Here is a 21,726-nt window from a genome sequence, read left to right on the forward strand (position 1 = left end):
TTATTTCCCTGGTAATATAATAAAATCAGTCTTGTATTTAAAAAAAATAATAATAAAGGAAACTTTTTCTCCCCCACCCAATCTCCTATATCTGCTATGTGATATTATTTAAGAGTTAATTTAAGCAAAAAAGCATAACCTAACATGGCAGCAGATATTTGCCAACTAGAAGTAGGTTAAATAGAGTATCAAGGTTTCAGTGAGACAAAATTCCAAGTGAATAAATGACAAAACCTAATTAGTTTTTACTACTCATTAGGAGAAATCGTGTTTCAACTAAAATCCACTTGTGTGCATGCGTTTGTGGTCAGTTGTATTTTAGTCACTAAGTTGTGTCTGACTTTTTGTGACCCCATGCACTGTAGCCCACCAGGCTCCTCTATCCATGGGATTATCCTAGAGAGAGTACTGGCATGGTTTGCCATTTCTTTCTCCAGGGGATCTTCCCAACCCCTTGGATAGAAGACAAGGGATAGAACCCTTGTCTCCTGTGTCTCCTGCATTGGCAGGCATATTCTTCACCACTGAGCCACCTGGAAAGCCCTTTTATCAGATAGATTTGCATAAAATTAAGACATGCCTGGGGGTCTTTGAAAGGAAGGCAAGGTAATAATACGGGGAGTGCAGTACTGGTGAGCTGCAGGGGACCATGGACAAACTTTGCCTCCACAAGCTCTGATCTAAGTCCCTGATTACAGATGGAAGTGTCTCAAAACCCTCCTCTGGGACCTCCCTTGTTCAGCTAGAAGATGCTCTGTAAGCCCACACTCAAGGACACATCTGCTCATCCTGACACTCTCCCAGGACTCTTTCCCCTTCTCATCCTTACTCCTGAGGCCAAGTCTACCCTAAAAGTCTACCTCCTCACTTCCCAAATTCTTCTCCTTTAAAAGACACTTAAAATGTCCACACCTACCACATAGTATTATATAAGAATCACAGCAGGCTAAAACAAAGAGTTAATTTATTTCATCTTACATACTTGGAGTTGAGAGTCACTTGAATTACACATGTAAATAGATGCAAACATATGCAAATCAGGGTTTCTCCAGATAAACTGAGTGGGGGAAAAACAACCTTATAGTATTAGTAATATTCTTGGATTTTGTAGTGTTTTGAAATAAATTATTTCCTTCCTTCAATGTAAGTAGCTACCTTAGTCTTGACTGAATGAAACCAAAAGTTATCAGACTTTAAAGAACAATGTTTTTTTTTAAAGATTGAACCAGATTTTAGTCAGATTGAGATCGTGCTATATTTCAATTTTAATCATTACATCTTAAATACAACTCTCCCAGGAAAAACTAAAACTTTCTCAATAGAGAACAAAGGAGTTCTCCAAATAGATCTTAGCTTTAGGTCAGACAATACCATAATTAAAAGTGCTTCTGAGAGCAGGAAGAGTAATAATACACTGCAGAAAGGTGAAGGTGACAGACAGAAAAAAAATAGAGTTCTTGGTTATTATTGTCAATAATAACATATATTTTGGTATTTTTGCATGCATTATCTCACTCTGCTTCCAAAATCAATCCTCATCCTTGTCGCATTTGATTTTGTTCTTACAGCAATGTCTTGAGGCCGTAAAAGCAGTCTTATCCCCTGTTTGGATATGGCTTCTTGAGTTCTAGTCCTGGTGTGTAACGTCTTTCTTTGCATAGAGAACATATGATTCCAGCCGCCTCCTGGATAATCGCACCTGCTAAGAACAAAGACACCTCACCCTTACATGTCTGTGTCACACACAATTATTCCCCATAAAACCTGTCCTTTGGGAGTGCCTTTTACTTCATGGCAACTGTTGTCTCACTTGGCAAACAGAATATCAAGTCATACTCAAAACCTCTCTCTTTCCCGATTTTACCTTCGACTTAGTAAGCACCAAGTTATATGCAGATACCCTTAAAAAGATCAGATCCAATCTTTCACAGTAACAGAGGGAGCATCACCCCTAGTGAAGGCTGTCTGGAACTCATAGCCTCCCACTCAACCCTGAGACTCACCCTCCCTTGGAAAACTCATGCTAATTAGTTACCAAGAAGTGGTTTAGCCCAACATGGAAACAACTTTCTCTTCCATTCCTCAAAGCCCAGCTGAGACAAGATTCCACTAAGCAAAGATAATAGAAAGGAAATAAATACAAGAACAACAAGCAACTGGATAGTCTAATGTATGAAATACAGCTCAGTCAATTTTAGCATAGAGTCCTCTGGGAATGACTAAGGCTTCCTAGCTCCCAAACTGCAGCCATCGGTAGGTGGTCCTTCCCATCCCTGAAAAGTGGCCAAAATTCCCCAGCACAGTGGTCTCGCATAAAGGGCTGACATGAAAGAACGAGATCTGAGAGAGACTCCTCTTCTTCTAGCCGGGTGCAATCCTTCCTACGAATTTCATCTCCCTACGTGAGGACCTCAACTTCCCAAATGTCTGTTCGGGAGACCACTGCAGCCTCCCACACTCACAGAGTCCTAAGATTACCTTACAGTCTCAAAAGAACTCAGCAGTCAAAATCCAGCACTATAAATCTAACACAGGGTTTGTACATATGTGGTGGCAGGAGGTCTGTTCTTCATCCAAGTCCAGTATTTTCAAAATATCTCTCAACTCTGTCCTTTTCTCACTACCAATCCTCCCAAAGTCAGTCATTTCTATTTTCTTTCATAATAATGTCTATGAGGTTTTTTAAAACGATAAATTGTAATTCATGTTCATTTCAAAAAATCTGCAAAGACATAGAGAATGGGCTTGTGGACACAGTGAGGGAAGGAGGGGGGATGAGTTGTGAGAGTAACATGATACGCATACACCACCATGCGTAAAATAGCTAATGGGAAGCCAGGGAGCTCAGCTCGGTGCTCTGTGATGACTTGCCTGGTTGGGGCGGGGGGTGGGGCAGGCAGAGGTGAGAGGGAGGCTTCCGAGGGAGGGGATATATGTATACTTGTAGTCAACTCATGTGGTTGTACAGCAGAAACCAACACAATACTATAAAGCAATTTTCCTTCAATTAAAATCAAATTAAAAAAAAAGAAATCTGTAAAATAATCTGAAACCCAAAGACAAAACCAGATGTCACCCATATTTCTATGATCTCTGCCATGTCTTATCTGAATGCACACAGTGGTCCATCGATTCTTCCAGATTCCAACTTCTCCCCACTACCATGCAGCCACAATATTGCCTCTGCCTTACATTCACTTCACATGCATTAAACGTAGCTTAATTCAGCAAGATCTTTTACTGATTATCTCACTTTGCTGAAAAAGATTCAGATCTCTTCACAGAGGTCACAGTTAATTTACTCCCCTGCTTGAAAACCTGTGGCTCCCTCACTGCTTTTGGAACACACTCCAAGCACCTTGGAACAACAGCTCAGCTCCTTTTCAACAGACATTGTCAGATGAATTGCCCAACCCATGAACTGCCCATCCTCACGCCTCCGTACATTTTGTCATCGGGCCACAGTGCACCCAGTGCAATGTTTCCAGCCATGTCTCTGCTCTCACAAACACTATTTCCTTTACCTGGATCCCCATGTCCTACACAGGCACACACACCACCAGCAGCACCATCGCCACACCATCACCACTCTGGAAAGATACTGGGCGCTCAGGAAATACATGTTAAATAAAACAAATAAAATATTACATTATCCTGGGTTCACCTGAGATCAAGAAATTTAGATGTGTACAAAGCACTCAAAAGTTAAAATGACCCTTTGAGGAAGACAGGTAAGGTTGGAACATCTTCTTTACAAGTTATATGCACAAGGAGTTTTTTATCACCAAGTATAACAACAGAGGAAGTGCCTCTTGGAAGACACAGGGTGGAAGGGATGGCATGGTCTCTTGCTTGGAAGAGCTAGTTGGAAGAAATTCCATAATTATGCCAATATATTTACCTAGAGAGGTTGGGATTTCAGACACTTATGGCCTAAACGGAATGCTTTTGGCAGGAAGTACTAGGAAGCTATCCCTTGCAAAAATGAAAGCTGAATGGAAAAGTTGAGGTAAAACTGGTCTTCTGAGACAAATAAGCAAGGATGCCCATAAAGACCAGGGAGGAGAGACTGGGGCATGAACGGGCTTGGAGACTGTTCAAAGAACCTGCCATTTTAAGACCTTCTGTAGTTTGATAGAAACATCTTAGATGTCCTACTATGAAAAAAAATGTTTTTCATTCATTGTTAAGTCCTGCAGTTGCACACTTGTCTTAAACTGATCCAACAATTGGTCCACATCTCCTTCCCTATGTCTTTGGCTTTGCTCTGGCCCTTCACTCCTGACTCCTTCTCTCCTCCCCAGGTACTCCATCCTCAGCTCTGTAGTCTCCTTGGGAAGCTGACCCTCTGTTTCATCTTCTGGCTGGCACCTCCCCTCTTCCTGCCTCGCTTGGCACTGCTAACATAGATTCCTGTGGGACATTTTGGATTCTGATATTCTTGACTTGGTGCCGGGCCCTTTGTCTTACTCTGCTACATGGGCTGGTTGAGATATTCCAAGGATATTCCTACCTTCACTGTCCCATAGACATGGATGGGTCAATGGAAAACTTCAAGGAAAAGTTTGAAAATCTGTCTCAATATGAAGTACACAAATGGGAGGATATAAGCATACTCACCAATTAATTACTTTCAAAAACAGATTTTAGGAAGGAGAAATTAATGATTTTTAGCTGGACAACATCGCTGATTAAGGATGATGTGTTCTACATTTTTTCATAACCTAACCCTTCCTCCCACCAGAGAGAGAATCCCACTAACTTCACCACTGCTCTGACCTCATCCCTTTCTCTCTCCCCTTTAAGTCGTCACACCATCACTCCTCACTGCTCATCTTTAGTAGTTCTCCTGGCTCCTTTTCCTCCATCCACAAATAAGCATAAAGCTACCAGATTCTTTAAAATAAGCAAACAACTCTGACCCTTCATGAGCAGTTTTTTTCTCCAGCAAGAATACTGGAGTGGGTAGCCATTCCCTTTTCCAGGGGATCTACCTGACCCAGGGATTGAACCAAGGTCTCCTGCATTGCAGGCAGATTCTTTACTGTCTGAGTCATTTGTCGGGGGGGGGGGCGCTTAATGAAGAGTAGTTAATAATAATTTCCTCCCTGTCTTTTTCATACATCAAAACTTTGATTTCTGTCCTTCCTCAAAAGTCGATGGAATATAGAATCACTATCACTTTTCTAAGGGAACCACATTTCCACCTGCCTACCAGGAAACTGATTGATTATCCTCTGAAAATTAGTATATTAAATAATAGTGTTAGCCTTGTCTATACCTTCTGATTGTAAATATGATAGTAATATCCTCATCTTACAGACTGTGCTGATCATTGCATTAATACAATCTAGCCCAAAGCACAGGCATTAGTCCTGTTCCCAATGTGCTTACTGCAAGCCCTTGGACTATGAGTTGCCTCCTCCAGCTTCTGTAGCCTAAATGACTAGACAACTTATATGAATAGTATCTGAATAGTGCATTGGTTTTCTTAGAGGTGGCTGAGTCCCTTTGTTCTAATTAATTTTTAATAACTGCTTCCATTTGGGGACGAGACTATACATCCCATGTCTATCACCACTGACTTCTCCAAAATGATCAAGTCAAGATCCCATGCATCTTTACTACCAATGATCAGCATACTTGTGCTTCTGTGACTGGATTCATTTTCATTCTGTATTTGTTCATTCATGGCAGCCTTACAGCTCAGGTGGTTCCATTCCACTAGCCCTTTGACTAATATGGCCTTGGCTCCCTCTTTCTATTGATTAGGGAAGTTGCTCAGTCATGTCTGACTCTTTGTGACCCCATGGACTATACAGTCCGTGCAATTCTCCAGGCCAGAATACTGGAGTGCATAGCCTTTCCCTTCCCCAGGGGATCTTCCCAACCCAGGAATTAAACCCAGGTCTCCAAATTGCAGGCAGATTCTTTACCAGCTGAGCCACAAGGGAAGCCCTTCTATTGATTGCTGAGGTCCAAGAACACTCTCAACAATGGCGGCATCTGAACTGTGCTATATATAACCTACCTCACTGCATTTTCTTTCCAAAGCAAATTATCCTGATGTCCCTGTCTCTATTTATGAGAGTTGGCTCAAAATGGAGTCAGCTTCCCATTCCTTTCCCTCCATATTTCCAGCCTGTTTTCAAGTTTACATTCTCCCTCATCACATTCAACCATTCTCTTTCCTACATTCTCACTCTCCCTAGTAGAGTTGGGGTCCACATTACCTTGCAGGCTATTGGCAAAGACCATTCCTAGACACCTCCCACCAACTACAACTTTTTTCCTGTTCTGCTTCCAATCTTTCTAAAGTATAGTTCCCATCACATCTATGTCATATTTAATAACTTTTAGAGGTAGCCCATTCTTATCCATTTAGAAAAAAATTAATATGCCTGGCATTTGAAGTCTTTCCCAAATACTCCAAACATATTTCATGCTCAGTTCAAATAGTGCTGCTAACCAACCTTTCCCTAACCTGCTCTCTTTCCCATCTCTGTGCCACTGCTTGAACTGTTATCTCTGCCTGGAATATCCTCATCTCCATTAATAAAGATACTGCCTATCCTTCCAGGTTCTTTATATGAAATCTCTCTAGATTTTCTTAAGCAAAAGTGATTACTCCTGCTTTTAAACTCCTGTAACATCTGATTTATACCTCTTCTATAGCTCTTAGAATTCTTCCTGCATCCTATCTCTTTACATCCTAGTTTTATCCATCATGAAGGGCTTTAATCTCCCTTAAGGCAGATAAGATAGGCAAAATTATAAAATGATTCCTGGTGACTGGTATACATACAGCTCCAAGTTATTCAATCAAGCATTAATCTAAGTACTGCTGTGAAGATTTTGCAAATGGAATTAAGGCCCCAAATCAGTTGACATTAAGACAGATTATCTGGGTGGGCATAAAATAATCACCTGAGCCCTTTAAAGGCACAAAACTTTCTTCATTAGAAAGGAAAGTCAGAGTGTCCAGGTACACAGGGAATTTAAGACCTGAGAAATTCTCATTGCTGGTTTTAAGACAGAGGGGGCTACATGGCAAGGAATGCAGCAAGTGTCTAGGAATCATGAGCAGCCTTCAGTCAAAAAGTCAGAGAGAATATAGGGACCTCAGTCCTGCAACCACAAAGAAATGAATTCTACCAAGAATGACCTGGAAGTGGGTCCTTTCCCAGAGGCCCTGTACAGAAATATGACCTAGCTGACGGCTTGATTTTACCCTAGTGAAACTCTGAGCAGAGAACCCAGCCACAGTGTGCTAAACTTCTGACCTACAAAAGCTAATGAGTGGGTGTTGATTTAAGCTCTGATGCATTTGTGGTAATTTATAAAACAGCAATAAAAACTAATACAGCAGGCATAATATCTTACTCATGTTATTATATCCAACAATGCTAAGCTGAGTGAGTTGTATAGAAGAGTGTAGCAATAAATATTTACCTTTCAACTGCAAAAAAAAAAAAAAATACTTGAGATATAATCCCATCAGCCAGAACAAACAGGCTAAGTAAAAGGCAAAAAGGATGAAGTCTTTTTGTCTTTTACTAAGGAGAATTTAGGAAATTCTTAATTTATCAACTCTGATAAGGCCACCTTGGAGTACATTTTGAAATTCCTGAATGTAAGTCCCTAGAATAAACTCAGTTCTGAAAATCTGTGTTTTTTTTTTTTTTAAGAAATACACAATTTTGGCCATTTGCTGAAAAACATTCCTGGTGACATTACTCAACTGGCACCTCGTTCCATATACCTATGACTACAGTGAAGGTCCTTGCCATCTGCATTTCCAAACCTAGAACTTCAGCTTTTAAATAAAATGACTAATTCTTCCCTTCAACATGACCACTCTCTTCCTGCTAATTTCTTAAAATGGTTTTTCTCTCTTTTGATCTCAAAATATGACCAGACTTGAACACTGTTGACATTTAAACATCATATTAATCTTCTTTTTTTACTTCCAAGTGAAATGCTACATCTGAAACTCCTTGCTCTACACCTGCTACCGACTCTCAGGAGAAGGAAGCAGCTGCCCTGCACACACACAGGGAGACCCGCCTTCACAGCCAAGTTCTCCATCTGAAGAGTCCCAAGGGTCCCGGTGAGTCACTTAAATTCAGTTTTCTCATTGGCTCCCAACACTGACCCCTCAGAGCTGCTGTCATGTTCTAATGAGAAAGGAAGAACAAAAGACCTTGAAGAGTATAGTGGGCACAGCACCATGATTATCCAAAGGGAATCCTGCCCTTCCCATTGGCCTGTATACTCTAGTAATTCTTTTCAATGAAACTATGGCAAGATTCATAGGCAGCCAACATGTACATTGGCCCATCCATAACTCTTGCCTTGGTACAGTCAGACTATTATTTACCCAATAAACTATAACTGCAGTGGAGGCCCAATAACTCAGCATCTGAGAGGGATCTGCTGTAGAAGAAGTTATTATGGTCCATCAGATCAAAAATTCACTTTTAAAAAAGTGTTCAAATACAGACGTACACAATGGGCTGAAATTATTATAGACTATTTTGCCAAATAATACACATTTTCAAAATTACTGTAGTGCTTATCATACACCTCACTGTGTGCTTATCCCACACATAGAAGGGCTTTTTTTTTAAATGAAAGAAAATAAAAGGGGGGAAAAGGACATAAACCACCATTTCAAAATATAAAGATTATATTACAAATGTAGAGAAGCCCCGAAATCTAAAAGGTAAAGACAGGTATTTCTTTCTAATCCATATTGTGCAGGTTGTTTTTATTATTATTACCTTTTTTTTTTTTTTTTTTTTACCCCTCAAGTCTCATCAGCTGAAAAGACACTGTCAGCCTTCACTCTCAATGTTCTTCATGTTTTCTGTTTGTGTTATTTTAAAAGGTCTGAACAAAGAGCTTGCTGTATTGCAGGCAATTTGGAAAACTACTAAAGTTACAATAGACAGTGAATATCTTTGCTTCTTGCAGTTTCGCTCCACAGAAAGAAATGAAGGTATCCCTCTTTGATGTCTGTCTTATTTTGTTTTCGTAATCACTCCTGCACATGGTGTGTACATACAGCACGACAGAGGCTCAGGTTCATGAGAATCAGGAGAAAATGACTCAAAATTCTTAATGTTAAAAGGCTTGATTAGGATAAATAGTTCAAATTTCATAAGCTGTAAATAGCTGCAATGTATCAAAAGTTTATTTGTATGAATTAAAGTTTTCCATTTAAGGGTAGGAGAGTATGCACTAAAAATGAAGCCTCCATTCTATAATCCAAGTAAACCCTGGAAATACACAGATGATGGCTGTGTGTGTGTGTGTGTGTTTCTCACCTCCTTCACCAAGATGTCCCCTCTCTTTTCTTCCTCTGCGTCTCACACTCTCTCTCCCTCCCTCTCCGCTCTCCTTTTCCTGGGCTCCCTCTCTCCGCCTCTCCCCTCACCTTGCAGTCATGCCCTCTCTTTCTCTTACACACATAGAGAAACCAGTAGACTAATTACAGTTGCCCCTAACTTTTTTTGTTTGCTTTGATTCAGGAGACCAAAAGGCATTGCAGAGCCTATCCCCATCCATTTTAGGATTTTTCAAAGAATGTCTTCATATATTTTTCTTACTATTTTATGAAAGCACCAAACTCAGAACCTGCTTTTTCACTCCTTCTTTCCCCTTTTATCAGGATCAGTATATTTTTTTTTTCCCTGCCTAGAAACGATCCCTTCAAAAAGTCAGCAAAATATTTTGGCTGTCTTCAGCAGTGCTTTGGGCTTCTCTGTTACAAATTGTATAAACATTTTCCAGACAGGGGAATTTGAAGGGTTTAAATTATTATTTTTTTTAATGATGTCTGTATTCTAGCACATTCACATTTGCAAGAGGAAGATGGAGGCAAGGAAAGCTACCACAGAACATAATATGTCTGGAATCAGAGGACTATTGAGCACTATGCAAATCTGAGAAGGGAAAATATCTTCCTCATACATTATCTACAGCAAGGATTCTGAGTTTCCCAAGCTGATGAAACAAATGCTCTCGCTGGATGTACTCTGCCATTCATATTGAGCTCACATATTTTACTTCCTGAAACCAAACAAATACTGATAAACTACTTCAGTGAGCCTTTAATCAAAATTTCGGCAGCACGCAGTTGGCAACAGAAAGATCGGTCTGTGGAGCCTGAAACCCTTTCATCATCAAATATACAGAAATAATAATTATATTTATCGGTTTGGTTCAGGCTGCACACCAAGATTTAGCCTTGCCCTAAGGACAGAGAAATCATCAGGCATTTGTCATCTCTAAAGGAAAAAAAAAAATCCTTAATAACTGAGAGGTTAAATGGTTTTCAATAGTTGTGGGGACTGAGAAAAAGGTAATAAAAATAATACATTACTTTTAACATTTTCCCCTTGTAATGCCATAACAAGCTGTGTTGTGTACTAACCAATTAGCACCTCCGATAATAACCCTGAAAGCACCAGTTAAGCATCTAGCCTGACCAGTGAAATTTTTTTGAGGAGGGAAGAAACTGTCCCATGATTCTGCTTTTCATCCTTTCAGGAGCTGTGTGTCTATGTAAACATATTTCAATACAACTTATTCCCCAAACAGTTGAAAATCTGATCAAAAGAATAAAGGAGTCAAGTTTGAAACACATTTTATGGTGGCAATAATGTATCTTAATTTGGAGTCTGCTGCTGCTGCTGCTAAGTCGCTTCAGTCGTGTCCGACTCTGTGCGACCCCATAGACGACAGCCGACCAGGCTCCCCCGTCCCTGGGATTCTCCAGGCAAGAACACTGGAGTGGGTTGCCATTTCCTTCTCCAATGTGTGAAAGTGAAAAGTGAAAGTGAAGTCGCTCAGTCGCGTCTGACTAGTAGCGACCCCATGGACTGCAGCCCACCAGGCTCCTCTGTCCATGCGATTTTCTAGGCAAGAGTACTGGAGTGGCTTGCCATTGCCTTAAAAGCAAAAACAGACCAGAGCTTGGTGAACTGCAGTTACTTGGTTCTGAGTCCAGGAAGCTGGGGTGAAGGAATGGGGTGAATGAGTCAGAAGAGGAGGGAAAGAAATGTCAGGGTAAGTTTTAAGCTGATTATCACTGTGGGCACCTGAGGCTTATTCCCTTTGCGACCCCTAAGGAACTGGGAAGAAATGAAGCTCAGAACTGTTCCTCTGCAGGATTAGAAGGTGGGGCATCTACCCTCTGATCCAGTTCACAGCTGAGTCGCCCTGATCCGGGAGCTCTGGGTCCCCATCTTTCATGGCTCCACCTTATACGAAGGCTTAGGAGAAAACCCTGCAGTAGAGAAGCTGAGGGCAGCTGGAGGTAGGGAGCCAAATACAAGCACAGGGATTGCTTCCTGGGGCTGGGGGCAACAAGGGAAGGAGGATGGGGGCACCTACAAATTTCTTGCTGTAGAATCACTTAAAGAGATCATTTAAGATTCCTCTCAAAAACTAAGTTTAAGCTATCAAGCCATGAAAAGACATGGAGGAAATGTAAATGTGTATTACTAAGTGAAAGAAGCTAATCTTAAATGGCCACATACACTATAATTTCAATTACATGATATTCTGGAAAAGGCAAAACTATGGAGACAGTAAAAAGGATCAGAGGTTGTCAGGAGATGTGGGAGGTTGTAGGTCAGGGAAAGTGAATAGGGGAAAATACACTCTATGATAATATAATGTCCAGTTAGAACTGGACATAGAACAACAGACTGGTTCTAAATTGGGAAAGGAGTACATCAAGGCTGTACATTGTCACCCTGCTTATTTAACTTCTATGCAGAGTACATCATGAGAAACACTGGGCTGGATAAAGAACAAGCTGGAATCAAGACTGCCGGGAGAAATATCAATAACCTCAGATATAAGCGAAGAAGAACTAAAGAGCTTCTTGATGATGATGGTGAAAGAGGAGCCTGAAAAAGTTGGCTTGAAATTCGACATTAAGAAAACTAAGATCATGGCATCTGGTCCCATCACTTCATGGCAAATAGATGGGGAAGCAATGGAAATAGTGACAGACTTTATTTTGGGGGGCTCCAAAATCACTGCAGATGGTGACTACAGCCATGAAATTAAAAGACGCTTACTCCTTGGAAGGAAAGTTATGACCAACCTAGATAGCATATTAAAAAGCAGAGACATCACTTTGCCAACAAAGGTCTGTCTAGTCAAGGCTATGGCTTCTCCAGTAGTCATGTATGGATGTGAGAGTTGGACTATAAAGACAGCTGAGTGCTGAAGTATTTATGCTTTTGAACTGTGGTGTTGGAAAAGACTCTTGAGAGTCCCTTGGACAGCAAGGAGATCCAACCAGTCCATCCTAAAGGAGATCAGTCCTGAATATTCATTGAAGGGACTGATGCTGAAGCTGAAACTCCAATCCTTTGGCCACCTGAGGCGAAGAACTGACTCATTGGAAAAGACCCTGATGCTGGGAAAGATTGAAGGCGGGATGAGAAGGGGATGACAGAGGGTGAGATGGCTGAATGGCATCACCGACTCAACGGACATGAGTTTGAGTAAACTCCGGGAGTTGGTGATAGACAGGGAGGCCTGGCAGGCTGCAGTCCGTGGGGTTGCAAAGAGTCAGACATGACTGAATGACTGAACTGATATTATAATGACAGATATTTCATTTTACATTTGTCCCCATCCATAGAATGTACACCAAAAGTGAACTGTAATGGAAGCTGTGGACTTTAGGTTACTATGATGTGTCAATGTATCAATAGGTTCATCAGTCTTAAGAAGTGCATCAACCACACTAGTAGAAGCTGTTGACTTCAAGTTGTGGGGGCAGGGGAACAGGGGGCCCTGTGCATGGTGGGGAGGGAGTACATGGGAAATCTCTGTACCTTCTCAACTTCACTATGAACCTAAAGTGCTCTTAAAAAATAAAAAACAAAAGTAATTTTAAAAAGTAAATGTAAGAGCACTGAGTACAGTAATTAACAGTAAATATATAAATACAGTAAAACACAGTAAAGATTATTTATGTGGGATTACCTTTGCAAAACACATATATTCAGAATAAGTCTTTATTATCCCCCATTCCATGTGCCTCAAGACAAATACCACCACTCTCCTTTCCTGATTTTCTTTCTCGTGTCTTCTTTGTTCTATTTTTCTTGCTTTCTTCTTACCTCAATAGTGTTTCTTTCGCCTCGATTCCATAAACTGCCACGAAAGTTGTTTTGGGTCATTTGATTATTAGAATATGAGCTAATAAAAAAGCAAGCAGATCTGTCTTATTTGTCATGTTTAATAATGGAAAAGCATCTAAAAAAATCTTCTTTGGTCTATTTATAGAGAGGGAGGAAGCGGGGAAGGAAGGAAACGAGGAAAAGCAGAAAGAAAGGAAGAAGGAGGAGGGAGGGAAGAAGGCAAAGGAAGAATGAAAGAAGGTAGGAAGAACGGAAGGAAGTATGGGAGGGCGGGAGGGAGGAGGCAGTGAAAGAAGGGGTCTTTGAGACCTTCTTTGCAATGTTTCCTGGGTCGTTCTGGTGTATCCTCTAATCCCATCACTTGGGGATATATTAATATTTGCCTATTTTGACACTTTCCCTGGTCAAACACTCCCACCAGCTTCATTATAGTTACTGAATCCAGCAGTCATTAGGGTCTCCTGTTACAACTTACTCCAATATCTACAGTTGCCACATCTTTAATTTAAGAGGACACACACCTGCTTTAATTACAGAGCCCTTGAGAGATAACAAGATATAAGTAACATGACCAGATGAGAGTCAATTGCTGAAATTGTTTCCTGATAAAATGTATTTAGCTCCAGAGGCTAAAGCTCACTAACTCATTCCTACACAGCATCAAGATGTCAACAGGCACATGGCTACTGGGAATAATTGAAATGCCTCTCTTCATTGAAAAACTGCCCATACAGTAAACAAAGCCCACAAGACATGGCAGTAGATATGCAGTCATTTCTGCCTTGCTCTATCATCGGTAGAGAATGTGAGCATGAGAAAAACTACAGCAGCATATCCCAGGGTAGATATTATCCCACATTTCTGTCTCCCCTCAGCGAATATCATCATGTGGCCCTAACTACCACCATTAGGATTTAGCCCTCAGTTTTTTGCTATGTCTTTTTTAATTTATTTTTTATATAACCTTGAAAAGACTAACAAAAATGTGTTTCATTGGTTTTCAATCTGCAGCCTTTTATTAATGGGCGAAAGGTTGAATGACATTACACCCAGACCGTGAACTATAGCAGAGCATTCAAGGCCTTTCCCAACTCTACATCATCTCATCTCTGGAAGAATCTTGTCATTTAGCAGGTCTGATTGTCACCAGCCTAATTCACTATAAGAGTCAGGCTAGGACTCACCGTTTGAGCCAAAAGACTTTATTTCACGCTCACACACAGTCTGCTGCAGTTTCTAACACCTTTCCAAAGCAGCGACCAGCACAAAGTGACTCAGAGATACAAGTTGCTTCCATCTGGGGTTTCTCCATCCTAACCAGGGGCCTCCAGGATTACTCTAACCAGGGAAAGAGAACTGGAGGGTCACACACTGACTCCCGAATGCATTGCTTATAACAGCGGACCCAACCTTTGGGCACCAGGGACCGGTTTTGTGGAAGACAATTTTTCCACAGATGGTAGAGGGGATGGTTTCGGGATGACTCAAGCACATTACATCTACTGTGTGCTTTAGTTCTATTATTATTACATCAGCTCCACCTCAGATTATCAGGCATTAGGTCTCGAAGTTTGGGAACCCCTGGCCTAAAGAGAAAAACATGTCGGTTCATAGCCCACAGGCAAAAATTAGTAATGCTTCACTGCTAGTTGGGAAAGGCCTGGGATATAAAGAAGAGCTCTCAGATACTCAGGAAACAGTAAATGTCTTTGCTACACTTAATACATTCTTCACAGCCACAGCAAAGTAATATTCCTCAAAAACTATTTTTATCCTATTCTTTCCTCTATAAAAAGCTTAGGAAGATTTTCACAGCACCTGGCATTTTTATATGACTTAACATTTAGTCATTTTTTCCCAATGTGTTTAAGTCTTCAAGAGGCCATAATTAAAATGATATTTTTGAAAGAGGTAATAGTGTGGTCATGATTAAGATTCTGCAGTTTTGGCATAAGGTCAAAGTTCTGGAAAGAAAAAGATCATAAGATCAAGGAGAGCAGAGCCTACGTCTGTCTTCTCTGTCACTGAATTTTCATTATTATCACCTATTACAGTATCAGGAAATATTTTTAAAATCTAATTGTACCATGTAAGTTCTCCTGCAGCTAGTTCTAGCTCCTAAAGCAAACCCGACCTCCTCTCCACTAGCAATGACCTTCTTCGGTGTCCTCCTCTGCTTCTCTCTGACACTGACCCCCACGTACACAATCGCAAGTACAACAATGGTGAACACAACTTGGATTTACAACTTCCACAAATATTATTTGTGAGCCATTAACTACCCTATAAGATAAGCCAAGTAGGTATAATTATTCTACTTTACAGATGAAGAAGCAGAATGTCAGAAACATTAAATATTTCATACTTCTTCTGACTTTCAGTCCAGGGTTCTTTTCACCATCCCCATATTCATAAGAGTGTGGGCTGACATGTTGTTCCCTCTATGCTGTTCATAGCTTTGCTCTAGTCTGCTCCCCTCCACCCTGCCTGCCGCGCTTCCTTTTTTCTTTCTCCAAGACCTGGTTCACATGCTCTCTCTTCCAGAATATCCTTTTGACTACTTTACACCAGAACATTCCCCTACCAATTCTGTTTGTATGTATGATCTATAGCAGGATCATCCTCTGGTGTGTGCTCCAAGTCTTCTCCCTAATCAGACTGGAAACTCTTATGGGGGATAAACTGTATCTTCCAACCATTTTCTTTGTCCCTAAGTATCTAGCAGTGTTCTTAGTGCATGGTTGCTGACCATTATATTTTGAAGCAAGAAGAAAACATCTGAATACCACCCATGCTTCCTGTATAACCCAAACTCTAAATGGTACATGGAGCTGACTTTGTTTACAGACTATAATATCAATATTGTACTGCTGTGATAGAATTTAAAGGCATCCTTATTTTAGAGAGATCTTAAAAATGTTTTGTTTATGAATTCAAAGATTCTTATGAAGAATTAAATACCTATTTTTACTCCAAGGAATATTCCATAAAGATAGAATAAATGGGACAAGAATGATTAGCAAATCTTTTAATAACTAACTGAAAATAGAAAAAGCAAACTGTGGGATTCAATGATTGTCAATTCAGTCCAGCATACTCTTTCTCACAATAAGACTTGAAGAGGGAGGGAAGAGAGATAATTTTATAGAAGGGAGTAGTGGTCCCTAATGGTATCAGCCTCAAATCAGTGAATATAATTAAATTTATTTTGAAGCTATTTTTCTTTACTTTAGGTACTGGGTTTTATATAATAACTACCTATTATGCAAAGCAGCACTTATATTTATTTGTATAAAGCCTGCCTATACTCCAAGCATCCTGAAAATTGTTAAAGAATTTTATCTCCCCTGTATTTTAGGTAATCCAGATCCTAACAAGCCTTGTCCTCCAGATTCCACATTAGTCCTCTTTTGTCTTAAATAGTGAGATTACAAAAATTCTTTAGTATTGCTAAAGTGAGTCGTTTTTTTTTTTCCAAAGTACATGGGCTAAATATTTTTTAAATTAATTGCCTCATATATGAAATAGGCTTGCTCAATTACAATTACAGTTGCAACAGTGAGACACAGACCCAAATAAGATACTGTTCCTCTAAGTTGCCAGTGGGATTCTGTGGGTGGTGAGGAAAACACATGACATTCTAGTTAAAGAGGGTAGTTGTAATTCTCCATGCTTATCACCAACATCTTCAAATCACACACTTCCGCAGTTCAGCATTCTCTTGGCTTATACTCATAATTCTTTTTAACTTTAACAGAATGGGCCAGCTAGTGAGTGGGGAATGAGATAAAGATGTGGGTAAGGTTTCTAAGGGGTTGAGTCAGATATGTATTTAGATATGCAGAAAGAGAATTTCACATTAGGATCAAGAAAAGGGTAACATACTGGCTTATTTCCTCCCCTGCAAAGAAAATTTGAAATGTTAAGACAAAGTAGGCCACAGTGAAGTTTAAAGTGTAGATGTTTCCAAATTATTCAGGGCATTTATGCTAATTGTACTGACAAAGAGTCTATGATTATTTTGGTTCCCTTGCTAAGAATATTAAAAGATCTGGGCTGACATCAAGAGGTATGTAAAAGTGAAGTTTTATTACAGATGTCAAATTTGTTAAAGAGTGACTCATGATAGATTACTTTATTGAAGCAAGTAGTAAGTTTAACTACAAATTTTTTCAAATCTTCCCTCTGCATCCCGCTTAACTCAATAAAGAAAAGGAAGAAGGTATGGTTTATTTTCAAGGGGGAGGCAAGCATTATTCATGGGAACAATATGACAAAAACTAATAATCCTGAGAAGTTTAAAATTTAAAAAAAGAAAAGGAAAGAAAGAACCGGCAAAATATGGCTGGAACTGATGGTGTGTGATTACACCAAGCACTTTTTTTGTTGAGGCAGGAAAAAGATTTATGTTCCACTGGAAAAGAATGTGTGTAGTGTGAATGATACAGACAGGTAACCGAACAGAGGCTGATGCAGAAGATAAGGGTACAAATGCTCACAGTTAATATGCTGGGTCACAGACATAGAAGGAAGAATGTTAAAGCCTCTGCACGGGTCCTGGAATGATTACAGATGATTTTTTCATAAGTGTACACTTTACTTTTCCACTTTACATATCTGTTTAGCTTTTAAAAAATTAAAACACATGTACTTCCAAATTTATGTACAAATATCCTTGCATTAGAAGATTTACTTTTAAAGAAATATGTTGGGTGAGGGGAGGTCTACATCATTAGGGTCCATTAGAATAAGTACCTGGATTCCAAGTGAGACAGAAGGAATGCTCTCCTATTTGCACCCAAGGCAGAGGCCCTCCAGTTCAATTCCAAAGGAATTTGGAGCAGTTTTTCATATTTGATGATAAAGCAGTTGGACTAGAGATGGATAGAATGTAATAATAGACCATGCCCATTGCAATGGAAACCATATCATTCATCCTAATTTTCCAAACAAGATATACTTTTTCCATCTCTTGGATATCAGTGTTTCTGTTTCTCAGTTGCATTAGACTATTTACTTTGCACTCATTTCTTTTTTTTTCAACTTTTTCCCCATTTAGGAGTGGGCTACAGTCCATGGGATCACAAAGAGCTGGACACAACTGAGCACACACACACACACACATTTCCCCATGCAGTGTCTTACAAAAGTAAATTAAGCAATTGTTGAGTTGTCCCCATCTTCTTGTGCTGGTTTATAGCAAAGATAAATGAATTGACAATTAAAAGAAATATGTACTGGCCACCTACCATGTGCCCAGCTCTGTGGGAAATGCCAGACAAAAAAGTCTCTTATCCCTTAACCCAAACACCAGTTGGACAATCAAGACAAGGAAGAAGGACTAAACAATATTTGATTATGGATGTCAACTCAGATGTCACATATAATGAAGGATTATTTGTGGAGCACAGGAAAATAAGTGCAAAAGCAATTTGAGGAAAAATCATAGATGTGGGTTAAATTCATCAGAGAAGACTTCATGGAAGAGATACAGTAAAAGTTAGGCTTTGTAATATGATACAGGTATAGATGGACAGAAAGTAAATGGTGAAGGAAGTTACCACTCATTGAGAACCAATTATGGGCCAACCTCTACTAAATCAGTGCAATTATACTCATTTCAAAATTGAGAAAAATGGGATGGAAGAGATTTACAGAGATTTAGTAAAAAGTTTCCCAGGAACAAACCTCTATTAAGTGGTACAGTTTGGATTCAAATCCAGGTCTGTCTAACCCAATGGTTGAATACCCTTCACTACATGGGAAAAGGAATATTAGGAGGAATAAGAAGTAGAGGTGGTAGAGATGATCTGGCCGGCTGGCAAAGCATCCTGGATGCCGTTTATACCAATTCCTTTGTTTTACAGAGCCTGTGGTCCAAGGAGAGTATAAAAAATGGTCAGATCAGCAGAATCGTGCAAATAGGGCAAAGGAAGGTACTCAAGCTTTGGAGATGGCCAGAGGGTACTTTAAGATAATTTGTATGCCCCAGGCCAAGCATTTCTCTGTGGTACACAGCTCTTCAAATCAATCCACACATAATCTTCTTCTCCCAAAGGAGCTCTGAACAATTGGTGTCTCTCTGGGTTTAAGGAGCCACCAGAATTTCTGGCCAAGAAAGAAGCCAAATGAAGGTGGGCTGCAAACACAGGTGCCTCAGTAGTCCTGAATGAGGCAGTGCACCCTCAGCCTTATCAATTCAGAGACCAGAATGAGCTGGCTTCTGGAAGCCCAGCATCTAGAAATTAACCAATATTTTTTTCTTGTTTTTGGAGTATTGGCTGCATGCCCAGCACTATGTACGCGTGCATGTGTGCTAAGTTGCTTCAGTCATGTCCAACTATTTTTGACCCTAAGGACCATAGCTTTCCAGGCTCCTCTATCTAAGGGATTCTCCTGGCAAGAATACTGGAGTGGGTTACATGCCCTCCTCCAGGAGATCCTCCCAACCCAGGGATCAAAACCATGTCTCTTATGTCTCCTGCATTGGCAGGTGGGTTCTTTACCACTAGCGCCTCCTGGAAAGCCCCAGCACTGTGCATGTAAATCTACAAACCCACAATGGTGGACATCATTGAAGAAACTCTGGCTTAAGTAACACAATGAAGGCGCTAATTTCATGGGCTCTGGAGGCAGTCCCTGGGTTTCATATCTCATCCTCTCACTTACCAGCTATGTGACCTTGGGCAATGCTCCTCATTGGCCTTCAGTTTCCTGATTTGTAAAATGCAGGAAATAATACTACCTAAATAACAGGGCTATTGTGAGGATTAATTTAGACTTTCCAAGTAAAGCTTTTAGAAAATACCCAGAAGCTAGAAGGTACCTCATAAACATCAAGAATGAGGAGGAGAGGAGGGAGAAACCAGGGCCTCTGCTGCTGTTTGTTGGTCCTACTACTATAACTGACCCATTTCAATTTCTTCTTTGATTACCTGTATACTCACAACAGGGTTTCCCAGGTGATGCTAGTAGCAAAGAACCCACCTGCCAATGCAGGAGACATAAGAGAAGCGGGTTCAATCCCTGGGTCAAGAGGATCCCCTGAAGGAGGGCATGGCAATGCATGCCAGTGTTCTTGCCTGGAGAATCCCATGAACAGAGGAAGGCTCTAGTTCATAGGGTCAGACATGACTGAAGCAACGTAGAAAGCACGCACATACCCATAATCAGACTTTGTACATGCAAAAATACCTATTCACAACTGTTTTTGCTGGATGTGATTCATCAGTATAGTTGACAGCATTTTATAGAAATATGTTCTAGGTTAGAACATATTAAACTGAAATTCTTCTGGTTCCTTTAATGAACTTTATGCTACAGGAAACACTAGATCATTCAGAACAGGCTAATATATGCTGTAGTAACAACCCCTGAGATTTCAATGACTTAACACTCCATCTCCCCCATCCTGTATACACCGTTTCTGACTGGGCTCATTCTCTACTAGGTGACCTAGATGTGGGCCACTTTTATCATGCAATCTTCCATCTACTGTCCTTCACATCTAATACACCACTGGAGACAGTGAGGGAGGGATGGAAGAAAGGCAGAAGAAAGGACAGAGAAAGGCAGAAAGACATACAGCAAGAATGTGGACAGTCTACCCACCTTTAACTGCTTTACTCAACCTACTTATGGGTAGGGCTTCCCTGGTAACTCAGTGGTAAAGAATCCACCTGCCAATGCAGGAGATGCAAGTTTGATCCCTGGATTAGAAAGATCCCCTGGAGAAGGAAATGGCAACCTATTCCTGTATTCCTATCCAAGAAATCCCATGGACAGAGGAGGCTGTTGGGCTACAGGCTATGGGGTCACAAAGAGTCAGACAGAACTTAATGACTAAACAACAACAAAAGATATATGGTTAAGAATGAGTCACATCAACCTACCTAAATAGGCAGAGGCTGGGAAATGAAGAGGACGTGAATAGCTGATCATTAACATCCCCTTAAGGTGTAATCAGTTCAGTTCAGTCGCTCAGTCATGTACGACTCTTTGTGACCCCCATGGCCTGCAACACGCCAGGTTTCCCTGTCCATCACCAATTCCCAGAGCCTACTCAAACTCATGTCCATCGCGTCGGTGACGCCATCCAACTATTTCATCCTCTGGCATCCCCTTCTCCTCCCGCCTTCAATCTTTCCCAGCATCAGGGTCTTTTCAAATGAGTCAGTTCTTTGCATCAGGTGGCCGAGGTATTGAAGTTTCAGCTTTAGCATCAATCTTTCCAATGAATATTCAGGACTGATTTCCTTTAGGATGGACTGGTTGGATCTCCTTGCAGTCCAAAGGACTCTCAAGAGTCTTGTCCAACACCACAGTTCAAAAGCATCAGTTCTTCAGTGCTCAGCTTTCTTTATAGTCCAACTCTCACATCCATACAAGACTAATGGAAAAACCATAGCTTTGACTAGACAGACCTTTGTTGGTCAAGTAATGTCTCTGCTTTTTAATATGCTATCTAGGTTGGTCATAGCCTTTCTTCCAAGGAGCAAGCATCTGTGTAATATCCCAGCCTAATCGCTAGGTTTGTAGTTTAAAATTTGTGAAC

General features: G+C 40.5%; 1 long non-coding RNA gene across 1 annotated transcript in view; it reads right to left on the reverse strand.

Annotated features, from left to right (window-relative positions):
• Window positions 1–1,303: 1,303 nt before the first annotated feature.
• Window positions 1,304–21,726, reverse strand: part of LOC148776181 (uncharacterized) — a 113,967-nt gene continuing 93,544 nt past the window's right edge. The window contains exon 3 of the long non-coding RNA XR_016038694.1: window positions 1,304–1,702. This is a non-coding gene — a long non-coding RNA (uncharacterized LOC148776181). The remainder of the gene's footprint in view (window positions 1,703–21,726) is intronic.

Source organism: Moschus berezovskii, chromosome 11, assembly GCF_049115385.1.
Source record: "Moschus berezovskii isolate FMDL1 chromosome 11, NW_MosBer_1.0, whole genome shotgun sequence".
NCBI classification, from domain to species: Eukaryota; Metazoa; Chordata; class Mammalia; order Artiodactyla; family Moschidae; genus Moschus; species Moschus berezovskii.